Source organism: Ascidiella aspersa, chromosome 7 (genome assembly GCF_963924565.1).
Source record: "Ascidiella aspersa chromosome 7, kaAscAspe10.2, whole genome shotgun sequence".
In the NCBI taxonomy this organism is placed as follows: domain Eukaryota; kingdom Metazoa; phylum Chordata; class Ascidiacea; order Phlebobranchia; family Ascidiidae; genus Ascidiella; species Ascidiella aspersa.
The window spans coordinates 14,248,534-14,262,300 of NC_139453.1; the positions used below are offsets into that span (position 1 = coordinate 14,248,534).

At 37.7% G+C, this 13,767-nt stretch overlaps 2 pseudogenes; both read left to right on the plus strand.

Moving 5' to 3' along the window:
- The first annotated feature begins 964 nt into the window (after positions 1 to 964).
- On the plus strand, positions 965 to 12,076 carry LOC146137971 (uncharacterized; annotated as a pseudogene).
- LOC146137972 (uncharacterized) lies at positions 4,596 to 10,566 on the plus strand (annotated as a pseudogene).
- Positions 12,077 to 13,767: the final 1,691 nt, after the last annotated feature.

A 13,767-nucleotide genomic window follows, 5' to 3' on the forward strand; every position in this document is an offset into this window, starting at 1 on the left:
TGGTTTTTTTAATTTGTGCAGAAAAGTGGCAATGTTTTGAAAAAATGAGTAGAATAAGATTAGAAAAGAGAAGTGAGACGCTTTGGTGGCAGATTTCAGGTATAAGTTACTTCATTATGCAGCTAATATTTTAACTGTATTTTTGTAGTCCAAGCAAAACACATGATTAAATAAGGTAAGCTTGAAATATATTGGTAAGAATTATGTTTATACCTATTTTCGCATAGTTTATTTAAAGTATTTTTTGAATTCCATTTTAGCGTTGAATTTGACGAATCTGGAAAACTGTATCGCATTTTTGTATATGGTTGGCTGGTTGATTTAAGCAAGGTTCAGCTAGAATTTGGCTATGCTCCAAACAATCTTATAAAAATTATTGGTTTGTTTTCAATATATTTATATGGCTATTTTTGGTTGTTTGTTGTAATATTTTTCAATTTTATTAATAAGTTTTTTAATGCTTGACATTAACACAGATTTCATATTTGTTTGTAGATTATTTGGAAAATGCCCACCTTTGTCATGGTACAGGCCAAGCCAAATGAAATAATACTCACATCAATGTACATCCATTGCTAAAGTGGGATGACAGCAATATGTGCATCACACAGCAAAACATATATCGTTCACCTTCCTGTACATTATTGGGTAAGTGAATTCAGTGAATTGTATTGTTTTATGTCAAACGTATATGTTGGTACATTCAGTTACTTCTGATAGTACATGTGCTGAATGTCTGTTAACCACAAAAGAAAATCTGTGTGGCTTTGAAAATAAATTAGCTAATGTGGACGAGACCTTAGAACAAGAATTGGTATTAATTAAAGAAGAAGATACATCTGATGATGAGAGTGGTAGTTGTTTTAGATGTTTTTTTTATCAAAAACGGGTGTCCATTAATTTCCAATTGATTCTTATTTAGTCAATATTTGGAAAACCTTTAAAATTAAATGAAAGGCAAAAGATGTTTCATGACCACCAAGTTCGAAATTGCTTGGTGCATCCCAATGCCAGAAGGTACCACCCAGACCTCATTAGATGGGCTATTGAGTTGTATAGTCGCTCAGCAACAGGCTACGAAATGCTAAGGTCTAGTAACGTTTTAATGCTGCCATCAACAAGAACAATTCAGCGGTACAGGTAAATTTCAAATATACATGTTCTAAGAGTGGTTTGTTAATCAAATTAGCCTCATATTTTATTTTAAATATTGGATGTTCTTAATTTAGAAATTGTATCTCACCACAACCTGGCATCAATGAACTAGCCATTCAAGAAATTCAAAGGGTGATGACTGATCACAATGGGAAGATTTCACCAGCGTATGTTACATTAGATGAAATGAAGAGTGAGTATACTGAACATTTGATAGACTATTTTTACTGGGCTTTTATTGACTTTCATATGCTTATTCAAATTAGTCAAAGAAAATCTTGTGCTTAAAGTTGGCAAAATATGTGGGTTCGTCGATTGGGACAAGGAAAATATACTTGCCACCCACATTCTTGGTAAGTATGGAATGGTGGTGCAGTTCAGTTTCTATTTGGTTAGACATAAATATGTTGTTAAATGATCTTTTTTAAGTGTACTATGTTCGATCTGTGAAGCGGGAGTTATCAATACCACTAGCATGGTATCCCACACACACGGCCCCTGCTGAGCAGTTGGCTTTGAGGTACTGGCATGTACTGCATGCTTGTGAAACCAGGGGTGTTAATGTGCATGTTGTTGTGGCGGATGGCCTCTCCATAAATAGAAAGTTCTTTAAGTTAATCAGTGGATCAGTAACTATACCTATGGATAGTACATTTACTGCACCAAATCCTTATGCACCAGAACGGCCAGTATTTTTATGCTCAGATCCATCACACTTGATCAAGGTTAGATTACATATAAACATACAAAGTAATTCAACTGTTACACTGTGTTTCATGTGCTTTTTCATTTTATTAAACCAAATGGTTAAACGCATCAACAAATTAAGAATGTCCATTATATTGCAGACTGTCCGTAATTCCCTTCTGTCCTCTCGATCAGGTGGTTCACGGTATATGAACATGACCGGTGAGCCTGGTAAAGATATTCTTTGGACCCATATATGTCAGCTATATCAGGCCGAAAAAAAATCATTTTTAATACGACAAACCAGGCTCACAGAAGCCCATATCAGACTAAACCCATATAGTAAAGTGAGTTCATTATATTCCTAATGCTTGAAATTTTATGTAATCATTATTTAAATACATATGACATATTTTGTGTTGTTTTTTAGATGAAGGTTAATTTGGCTCGAGATGTTTTAAGCTGGAAGGTTGGACAAGCTTTAAAAACTTTACCAGGTGCCAGTGGAACCTCAGAATTAATACTTTTTTTTGACAGGTATGGAGTATTTTATTTTTGTTTCCATACTTTAGAACAGTGGTTTTTAAACTAGGGGTCATGTGAGATTCACAAGAGGGCGCCAGAAATTGTCAAATTTTGTATGAATTATTACTAAGGTGAGGTCATATTTCCCTGTTACTAATACTCAAAATAAACATTTGGTATCCAAAAAACAGTTACAACCTTCGTTCTGCTTTTTTTTTAAACAAGGTGGGGCGAAAAGGGAGGCGTGTCTCAAAAAGTTTAAGAACAAATGCTTTAGAATAACGCTGATTAAAAACAGGTGGTATGACATCATTAATTGCAAACCGAACTCTCCCATACGGGACTACAATGATGACAGGCTTGTTTGGTTGAGGGACACTTTTCTTGCCAAACTTATAACATGGAAGGTAGGTGCATTTATGTGAGTTTTAAATTGTGAACATCTTTACATGTTTATTTGTTTGCAGAGGGATGTTAATAAAAAATATGCCGGAGAAAAAAAAAGGATAATGGCACTACCAACAATTGAGGGTTTGGTTTTCACAACCACTTTCTCTTGCTAAGCGTCTCTTAACAACCACTGACCTTAAATACATCTGCTTCAACAGTTTTACACAAGATGTGCTGGAAGCATTCTTTGGCAATTTAGTGAGTGAAAAAAGTTTAACTTGATCAATATTTGGATTATACTAGTTAATGAACTTTGAAAAGTTCCATTTCCAAATGTAAAAAATGGTTAGGTTTTAAACACCAGGCCACATGTGTGTGTAGGTAAGTACTTCTGTTGTAGTGTTTAGCTGCCCAATTTATTTGTTAAGTTTATAATTATTTGTTAAGTTTTTGAAAATGCATATGGTTGAATCGGTTAAGCAATGCCTTATGTTTAAAGCTGTATGCATATAATTATTCGCAGCTGCAAGCTAGCTTCCTGTGTAAGCTGTCACGCTTGTCGAATCGTGCGAGCGTTTGTGCCTGGTCTATTTCCTAAGCCGTTTTCCTGTCCAGAAGCCAGCAACGCATTCTAGCGACCCTTTTTTTTCTTTCGTCAAAAAATCTGTCTGTTCTTGTTCGCTCTCTCACTCACTTCACATTTTTCTGAGTCTTAAGTTAGACGTGTTATTTTTTATCTGTTGTACCGGATTCTTGTTGGGGCGAAGTTCTGTCAATCAAAGTGAGTACTGAATATATTATAACGCTATTATAATTGCATGAAATAAATCAGATTTAACCCCCTTGTTATACGAGTTTCTTTTTATTCTAAATGAGCTTAAACACCTCATTTTTGGCGACGCCCTAGTGTGATTTGAACACGCAATAAAACCTTCTAGATAAGAGTCAAAATAATTCTAACCTAACTAACATTTTTTTAAATATTTGTTAATTCTCAGAAACAGTTTCTTCCGATATGATGGCTAATTTGGGACAAATCGAATTGCCAGGTTTTGAAGGTAATGTTAGTACTGAAGCTGCTATGTCATCTGGGTTAAGTGAATCGCATGCATTAACAGGCTCTTTTCTTAATCCTAATGACTTTCCTACAGTTTCATCTATCTACTCAACATACCAAGTAAGTGTTTCGTCTTCTAATGGTAGTATTTCGGCTGTTGCACCTTCGATTTACTCGCAATCAGGTTCAGCTAGCGCGTTTAACCCTTTCGCGATAACTAGTTGCACGTCATCGCAGGGTACAGTTAGCTCAACTTTTACGAACATGACACCTAATTTAACACAACAGACACGTTTGGTCAAACTAAATACACCAAAATATTACCAACAAACGACCCCTGTAGGTTACGGTAACTGGCCAATCCAAGCTCAACCTACACCTAACGTTCAGCCGAGTTTTCAATCAACTCCAAATCAAATTCAAACTAATTTGGGTTCCACGGCGCATGCCTTGCGAAAAGTAGCCTTACCTGATTTTTGGCCTCAGGATGTTAAATTTTGGCTTGCCTCAATCGAAGCAATCTTCGAAAATCATTTAATTTTTGGGGAACATGAACGTTTCAACCTAACAATTTCGGCCTTAAAACAGCCCCAAATTACTAAAATTGGACATGCGATCCTAAATCGCTCAACAGAGACACCTTACATTTCTCTCAAAATAGCTCTCTTAAAACAATATCAAGACAATGACATTCGTCGTCTTGACAAACTTTTACACGAGACACAACTTGGAAGTTGCCGCCCTTCCGAACTAATGAACAAAATGAAGCAATTACTAATTAATGGTGGTGAACAAAATTCAACAAAAGCTTTTTCTTGAGCGAATGCCAGAAAACTTTCGTTTGGTTCTCGCTGCTGATTACGATCTTGATTTAGACGCCTTAGCAGATAAAGCTGACAAAATCATGATGATCGGAAATCCTAATGGTTTACCTATGGCCCCCGCTGTTAACCCAGCATTAACTCAAACAAAAACCGACACATCAGGTTTGGTGAATTCTCAAACCTTAATAAACAATAATTTTCAATTACAATTAAGCAAGATTGCTGAAGACTTAGGTGCCTTACGCACATTACACACCACTCAATCTAACGAAAAACAACAAAACAATTTCTCTAATCAAAGGCGAGAAGGTTACAACAACCGCTCGTATCATAATCCAAATTCTTACCGAAGAGGCAACTCTTTTTCGCCGCCAAACAATCAACGGCAACCTTGGCATTCTCGTCCGCCTTTTCGAAATCGTAATGAAAGGTCTTGGGATTACAATGACCCACCTAAGCGCTATAACTCTCAGACATACGGCGCAAGTTCAACGCGTTTTGAACAACCGAACTACCGGTACTTTTCAAAAAACGAGCCAAGTCCTTCGCGTCGGTGAAACGTATGAAGGACAAATCAAATATTAACAATGACACGTTCACCGTATTCGACTGCTCAAATCAATTATCTTTCCTCGTGGATTCGGGAAGTGTTTTAAGTTTAATTCCGAAATCTATGGTAACAGAATTTCGCCGTTCTAAGGCAGTGAATATGAAATGCGCGATCGGTAACAATTTTAAATCTTATGGCGAAGTTGTTCTAAATCTAAATTTGGATGTTGGTTCTTACAAATGGAAATTTTTAGTTTGTGATGTTCACGAATGCATTTTGGGAGCAGACTTTTTAGGCAGCCACAATCTTTTAGTCGACGTAAGGCACAAGCGACTAATTAAATCAAATTCCAGTGCAAACGCGCCACGTGTTAATTCTTCCGCCGTTACTAACACGTCACAGCCGTCGCCTGCTAAACCGCCGACAAATCGTGGCAAGAGTATTTGCAAATATGTCAAACAGAGAAAATCTGTAAGCCGCACAGAGATGTTAATTGTTCCGCCTTTCCTGACACGTCGCCTGACAAGCCGCTGACAAAACGTGGCAAACGTATTAGCAAGTCTGCTAAACAGAAGAAATCTGTAAAACGCACAGCAGCTGTTAATCTTTCCGGCAGCCAGTCGCGGAAATGCTCCATTCAGCCTGTATGCACGGCATTCGTGACATGCCTGTTTTACTTATTAAACATTGCCAGCTTGTCAATTCATTCTTTGATAGGCAGAAGTGCCCGCTTGTTTACAAATATATCGCGACTCGTTCCGATAATTCTTTCTGCCCCAGCGCCGATTGCGAAACAATTCAGTAATTGTTGCGTTACTTTGAAAACGGCCGCTGTTTCTTTATCTGCGCCTAACGAACCGGACATGCCTCTCAATCAATTCGAGAAACTCCTCGATAATTTTCCAACGCTTACCCAACCGATGTCAGTCAATCGGCCGGTAAAGCATGATGTCACACATGTGATTGAAACAAAGGGTTTTTACCAGTTTCTTGTCGCCCGCGTCGCCTCGCGCCCGAATTGTTAGAAGTCGTAAAAAAACAGTTTGGCGATTTACTTGAAAAGGGTATTGTTGAGCCAAGCAATTCGCCTTGGGCTTCACCTCTTCACATGGTAAAAAAGAAGGATGGTTCTTACAGATGCGTTGGCGATTATCGTCGCCTTAATTTAGCCACTGTAAAAGATTCTTACCCAATGCCTTTCTTGCGTGACTTTACTTACAATTTTTACGGAATGAAGTTTTTTAGCTCAATCGATTTGCTATCTGCGTGATGCATGCAGATTCGATTGGTAAAACCACTATCACTACTCCTATTGGCGCTTTTCAATAACGTAGGATGAACTTTGGTTTATGCAACGCTTCACAAACGTTTCAAAGATTCATCAATAAAGTATTACGTGGATATGAAAGCTTTTGTTTTGCTTATGTCGATGATTTACTCGTAGCTAGTGCTGACGAGGATGAGCACAAGCGCCATCTTAACTTGATTTTTCAACGATTAACAGACTATGGCATAGTGATTAATCGCAAGAAAAGTAAGATAGGCCAAACAGAACTTGATTTCTTGGGCCACCGAGTTACTCGCGAAGGACTCCGTCCTTTAAAGTGTCGAGTCGAATCTGTCAGGAATTTTCCTCGCCCTCGGACTGTTACCCACCTTAGATCATTTCTCGGGTTAATTAACTATTACAAACGGTTTCTCCCAAATATATCAGAGTCGCTGCGGCACCTGAACGGCATGATTTCGAAGGAAAAGAAATGTTGTACAAAAGCCTTAGAATGGTCGTCTGACGCTGTTGATGCTTTTGATAAAGTCAAAAGTCAACTTAGCGACCAAACTTTGTTGCAATTTCCTAAGCATAATGCGAGATTTTCTCTCATGTGCGATGCCAGCCAATTTGCAGTTGGTTCTGCTTTGAATCAATTTGATAATGGGGAGTGGAAACCCATAGGTTTCTTTTCAAAAGCTCTTACCGCACCTCAAAGGAAATCATTTGTCTCTTAAACATTTTAAGGACATACTTCAAGGTCGATCCTTTAATTGCATATCTGATCATCTACCCTTAGTGAAAGGATTCCGCTCAAACAGCGAAAATTTCACTCCTCGCCAAACGCGTTATATGGATTTCATTGCGCAGCACACCAACAATGTTGAATTTATGAGTGGTTTTCTGAACACCGCCAGTGATGTGCTCTTTCGCGCATTGAAATTAACGCTGTCTCATTAGCTGACGAGCTACTTCCTTTAACGGAAATTGCAGACAAACAAAAAGGCGAAATGTTTCTTAACACTCTTTCAGATGATTATGCTTCTTTGCGCCTGCCTACAAACAGATTTAATTCCAGATACCGACGTATCAATTATCGGAGATGTTTCAACAGGATACTTTCGTCCTGTTGTTCCCCACCAGTTGCGGAAACGTGTGTTTGACACCTTTCACTCGTTGTCACACCCTGGTAATAAAGCGACGCAGCGTCTTATTGGCGATCGTTTTGTGTGGCACGGCATGAAAGCAGACATTCAAAGGTGGTGTCAAACTTGCATTGCTTGTCAACGTTGCAAGGTCATTCGACACAATAAGGCTCCCTTAGCTAAATTTGTCGAACCTTCTTCTCGTTTTAGCGATTGTCACCTGGACATCGTTGGTCCTCTTCCTCTTTCAAACGGTTATTCTTATCTTTTAACATGCACTGATCGATACACGCGTTGGCTAGAAGCCATACCGTTGCGTGACATTTCAGCGTCTACTTGCACCGACGCATTTTTGCTTCACTGGATTGCGCGTTTCGGCTGTCCAACACGCTTAACTACCGATCGCGGCACGCAGTTTTGCTCAGCTCAGTTTGCAAACTTTTGCAACAATTTAGGTATTAAATTGCAGACTACAACCGCATACCACCCAGCCTCAAACGGAGCGATCGAAATTACACACAAATCACTCAAATCCGCTCTGAAGGCTTATGACGATCCACTTAACTGGCATTCAAACTTAGGTTTAGTTCTTTTAGGCCTACGTTCTGTTTACAAACCGGATATTGATTGTTGTTCTGCTGAGTTACTTTATGGCTCAACCCTTCGTTTGCCAGGCGAATTTTTCGAAACTTACGTTCCGAATGTGCCTCAACATGAATATTCGCAGCAACTGACAAGATTTATGTCGCTTCAATCTTTTATTCCTCGTAGAGAACAAAAAGATACCAAGGTGTATCTCGACCCATCGCTGTCGTCCTGCACTCATGCTTTTGTCAGGGTGAATGCTAACAAAGGCAGTCTTTATCCTCATTTTGACGGTCCTTATAAGATTTTAAATAAGCATCCAAAATATTTCACTCTTGCTATGCGCGGACGTAGTACAACGTCTCCATAGATAGGATTAAGGTTGCTTATCTTCCTGATATATCAACTTTTATTACCTTACCGGAAGACGTTGACAGTAACAGATCTACTCTTTCAACAGACGTTGCCAACTCGCCAACTGCTTTCGAGTCTGAGGATTTGAACGTCGAAGAACCGTTACGTTACACTCGTCGCGGACGTCAGATACACCTGCCTTCCAGGTTTCGTGACTAATTAAGTAAAAAACAATGTTGTCATTTTTAACACTTTTACTTTTTTTCCCCTTTTCCAATGCCTTGACTCATTCATTCAAGTTGTGTCACGAATCGTTATTTAAGGGTGAATATTTTATCCCTCAGCCTGAGCTATGTGTTCGAAGCTCCACCCCTAAAGTCAAACTATGTCAAGCAGCCATTTACAATCCATCAAGCGACTTTTTGAAATTAAATGTGCACACTTGCCAAATTTTTGAGTCGTCCTATACTTCTCACTTTTTCTTTTTTGGAGCTAAAGTCTATGACAAAAGCACAGTTTCTGCTCCACCTCCTTCAGCCGGTGTTTGCAGAGAGTGGATGAGAACTCTCGTCGCCCCCACTATCGGCCGGCTTGCGCAAACAACCGATAACACCTGGTCAACTTCTCAAAAGTTAACAATTAATTACAAATGGCCAACTGAAAGCAAGGGTGCAGTTTACAACGCCGTTTTAACAAAATCCCTTATAACATACGACGCTGTCAACAGAAAGATGCAGGGAGCGTTGGGTATTATGTCAAATTGTAATATTCATCGTGGTTTTTGTTTTGTTGGCTCACGCGTATTTATCTGGGAAGTACCCAAGAAGATTGATTGTCCTCGTGTAGTTGGAATGGGAGATCGCCAAATATCCCTTCACTTTGCGAATTCACAGTTAACCCCTTATCGCATCGAAATTCGTTCGTTAGGTCTCAAACTCGTGTTTGCTATGGACAAGACGCTATTTGTTCCAGTGGTCTTATAATCGTACCTTCAAATTGCAAGTCAACTGAAGCTACAGATTTTGCTCTTCCATTGAGAAATACATCTGGAACACGTCCACGACGCTACGGTAGCCCAACGACAGTTTTTATTAATGAGGCAAGGGACACTCTATCGGAATCAATAAGCGATCCATCTAACAGCCAGCGTTCATTTTCTCGAATGTCAAACTTAAGCTTTGTTAACAACCTAATATTCGGTTTTGGCTCGTCAGTATCCTGGTTTAACTCTTTCGGCCATTCTTGGTGGAGAACGCGCCGGGATTACTATTGGTGATTTGGTTACAGAAATTTCTTGCGAACCAGTCAACGGCACAGTTGTTCACGATTTGCAATATGGTAAACATTTCGCAACACGTCCACTAATTGAATACTATGATTCTAAGGGAAACCGCTCAATTGGTCAACTTTATAGAGACGGCTTTCTTTATCCAACTGTCAAATTTTTGGAGAATTACGTACCAGGTCGTGTCACCACTTTTTAAATTCAAGATTCTTTTCATGTTTTCGAAAATTACACACTTTCTCACGTCGATAGCAATGTGAAGCTAATAAGTCCAGTCCTTACACCTGTTCAATATCATGAGGAATCTCTGGATTTTCAAACTTTTCGGGATTCCTTTCCAAAACCAAGCCATGGTTTTGAAGATATTAACTCTATGCTTTCGGCTTTGTCACAATCACAGCTAACCAACGATAAACTCTATCAGCTTGTCGACAGCAATACTGATCCCACTTCAGAAGCAGATATGTCCTTCGTATCTTCAACTTTGGAGTCTGCCTCCAAAAACATTTTGTTACATGCAATTAGTTCCATAACCTCTCCTTTCGTGAATTTTCTTTTCATAATTTCCCTTTTCTTAGCCTGTTTTTGGGGTGTGTTCCTAACTGTTTGGGCCGTGAAAGTCTATGGTAGAATTGGTTTTCTTGCTCTTAGAGCGGCTAAAGATAACGAAAACCATCTTGTTGTAGTCGATGCCCAACCTGACAACCGTCAAGATGAACAGTTGTATCCCAAACTTGACTAATCTTTTCATGTTACCTTTTTGTTAAATTTTGTTTGCATGAATTTATGTTTTGTTGTGTCACAGATTTCACAGATTTTACAGTTAACAGTAGCTTAGACTTAACATAACAACCTTATTAGAATCCGATAACTGCGCTCAAGTTTTAAATTTCAGACTCATTTGGCAATCAACTCTCGGAGGTGTTCGACTCTTCATGTACGATAGTTGATTGATCGGAGACCTCAACTCTTCTGTTCGGAGGAGATTTATCATCTCGACATCTGGAACATGGATTTTCGTGTCAACTGGTCATCACATCTCTGATCCTGCATCTATATCCTCATCGGAGTGTTCATCATCAACGAGCTTTTCTCATCATGGAATCCATCACTGGAAAGAGCTCACCTCACCATTTTTTTTCAACCTGGAATCTAAACTGGAGGAATTCATCATTTTGAACAATGCTTTTAAAAGACTGGAGGAATTCTTCATATTGAACAATGCTTTCAAAGACAGGTGGAAAAAGCAAAAGAAGAAGCAGACGAACATCAGCTGGACTTTCTTTTGGACAAGGGGGATGATTTGTAGTGTTTAGCTGCCCAATTTATTTGTTAAGTTTATAATTATTTGTTAAGTTTTTGAAAATGCATATGGTTGAATCGGTTAAGCAATGCCTTATGTTTAAAGCTGTATGCATATAATTATTCGCAGCTGCAAGCTAGCTTCCTGTGTAAGCTGTCACGCTTGTCGAATCGCGCGAGCGTTTGTGCCTGGTCTATTTCCTAAGCCGTTTTCCTGTCCAGAAGCCAGCAACGCATTCTAGCGACCCTTTTTTTTCTTTCGTCAAAAAATCTGTCTGTTCTTGTTCGCTCTCTCACTCACTTCACATTTTTCTGAGTCTTAAGTTAGACGTGTTATTTTTTATCTGTTGTACCGGATTCTTGTTGGGGCGAAGTTCTGTCAATCAAAGTGAGTACTGAATATATTATAACGCTATTATAATTGCATGAAATAAATCAGATTTGACCCCCTTGTTATACGAGTTTCTTTTTATTCTAAATGAGCTTAAACACCTCACTGTTAACTTAAATTAACACTTACAACTCGTGTAAACTTACTTTCACACCTTGTGGAAGACCCCAGTTAGTTCGAGTCTGGGCAGAGCAATAAAAACATGCATGGGCTTAGCTGGATTTTGTTGCAATTAATAATTTATTTAAAAATATAACAAATGAATTATTCTTACTCATCTTATTTTTCTAACAAATCTTATTTGTTGTCCTAGCGTCAAGTAGGTAGACGGTCCACTAATCCAGATGTTGTGCAAGCTGCATATGGTATCCAACATGTAGTTGCGAGACGAATTATTAAAAAAGTGAAAGGTGGCAATACAACATTTGGATCTAAAAATGCCTGGACTAAATTATGTGATGAACCATGTTTCAAGAAAACAAAATCGAGTAGTTGATTTTATTGCATTTTTGTTTTTTATACAAGCAACTGTCTATCTAAAAAAAAGTAAACTGCGTCCTTAGCCAGCACAGTGAGGGGTATAAAAATACCTCAATATGTAACTGATTTTTAACTACTTATTTATTTGACTTATTGGATTTTTTTAAATCTCCTCGTAAACCTGACGACTGAGCATTATTAGTTTTGTTAAAAATTCTCGAAAAAACATTTTTAACAAAGCTATAATACAAAACTTTAACAAACAAATTAACTAAATATGACATTAATTTATAAAATTCTGGCTGTTCATTTATATCACAAGAACATTCAACAAATCTGGTAAATCTAAGACTATTTAAAATGTTTGCAATCAGGCAGTTAAAATCAATTTCCCTTAAAGCTTTGTTGCATTCTTTTGATAGTTCCAAATAAATGTATTGGAATAGAAGCCACATCAGGTCTTCGGAAGGCTTCTTCTTCAATAAGCCAACTTTTTTTTCCATTAATGTTATTAGTTTTCCATTAGTGGTTGCGGATGAGATTGTTTCAATCAGATGATGATATGTTGGAAATCTTTTTAATGCCTTTTTTAAAGTATAGCCTCCGAGATACTCAATGCCGTCATTTTCTTTTTCTGTAATAGTGGATGTTTCTACAACACTATCAACTGTTATATTATTTTTGACAATCGCTTCCATAATATTTAAAATTATTTTGGTTGGTTCTGCTACTTTTTGTTCTGAGTGAAAAAAATTGGCAGCCTGACAACATATGTGTGGAAATTTTGCAATTATTGGCTCAAGTTGTGGCTTCGCATTGTATAATTGTAACCAGTTCAATACATGCTTTAAACCAAATTCTGTTAGTGTTGTATTTGGCACCACTCTATTGACCAATTCATTAGCTGTACTTTCAGAAATTTCATATTTTTTATTGGGCGACTGTTTGAAATTATTAACAGGTAACACGTAAACATCTTCTTTAAAGTCTTCCAGCAGGAGCTCTTGGAGCATTTCCTCGGTATACAAGTCTGTCATTGTAATAATGAAAAGATATAGCTTTCCTAATTCAGCTTTAAATAAAAAATATGGCCACAAATTCTCTGAAGATAAATAAATTTGTATTTTAAGAACTGTGGCAGCGAGAACACAATACAAAGCAGCTTACAAAGAAAAGTATTTGTTTGTTCGAGGGTGGAGTCAACTGCACCCTATGAGTGATATAGAAAAAATAAAGAACAATAATACAATTATATTGCCACAAATTACTGGAACACAGTGAAACATTTAAACTAAATATGAAACATAATACACTTTAGCATACAAGAAAACTTTATGAGATTGAAACAACAAGCACGTCATAACCGCATAATATTGCCGTATATATTTAACCAGGGAGTCAAACCGAACCACAACTTTATGAACTGGGTCATGTCTATTTTTTTCCCAAACCTGAACCGTTTTCTTAATTCATTTAGCCGAACCGCAAAAGTCAGAATTTTTTATATCAATATATAAAAACAATATTTTAAAATTCAAAGTAAAAACAATATGCTTAGCCCACAAGTCAAGTATTACAGGAATTGTCTAAACATTCACTTTAAGCGAGTGTCAATTTATTCAATAAATGTTTATTTCTTGTACATTAAGTATGGGATAAGGTCCTGTTTCTCAGGAGTGAAAAAATCTGGGAAAATAATATACTATTGCTATTTCTGAAAAACAAATTAGAGAAATAATCATGTGTAATTCAAAAACATTGTTTTGCAGG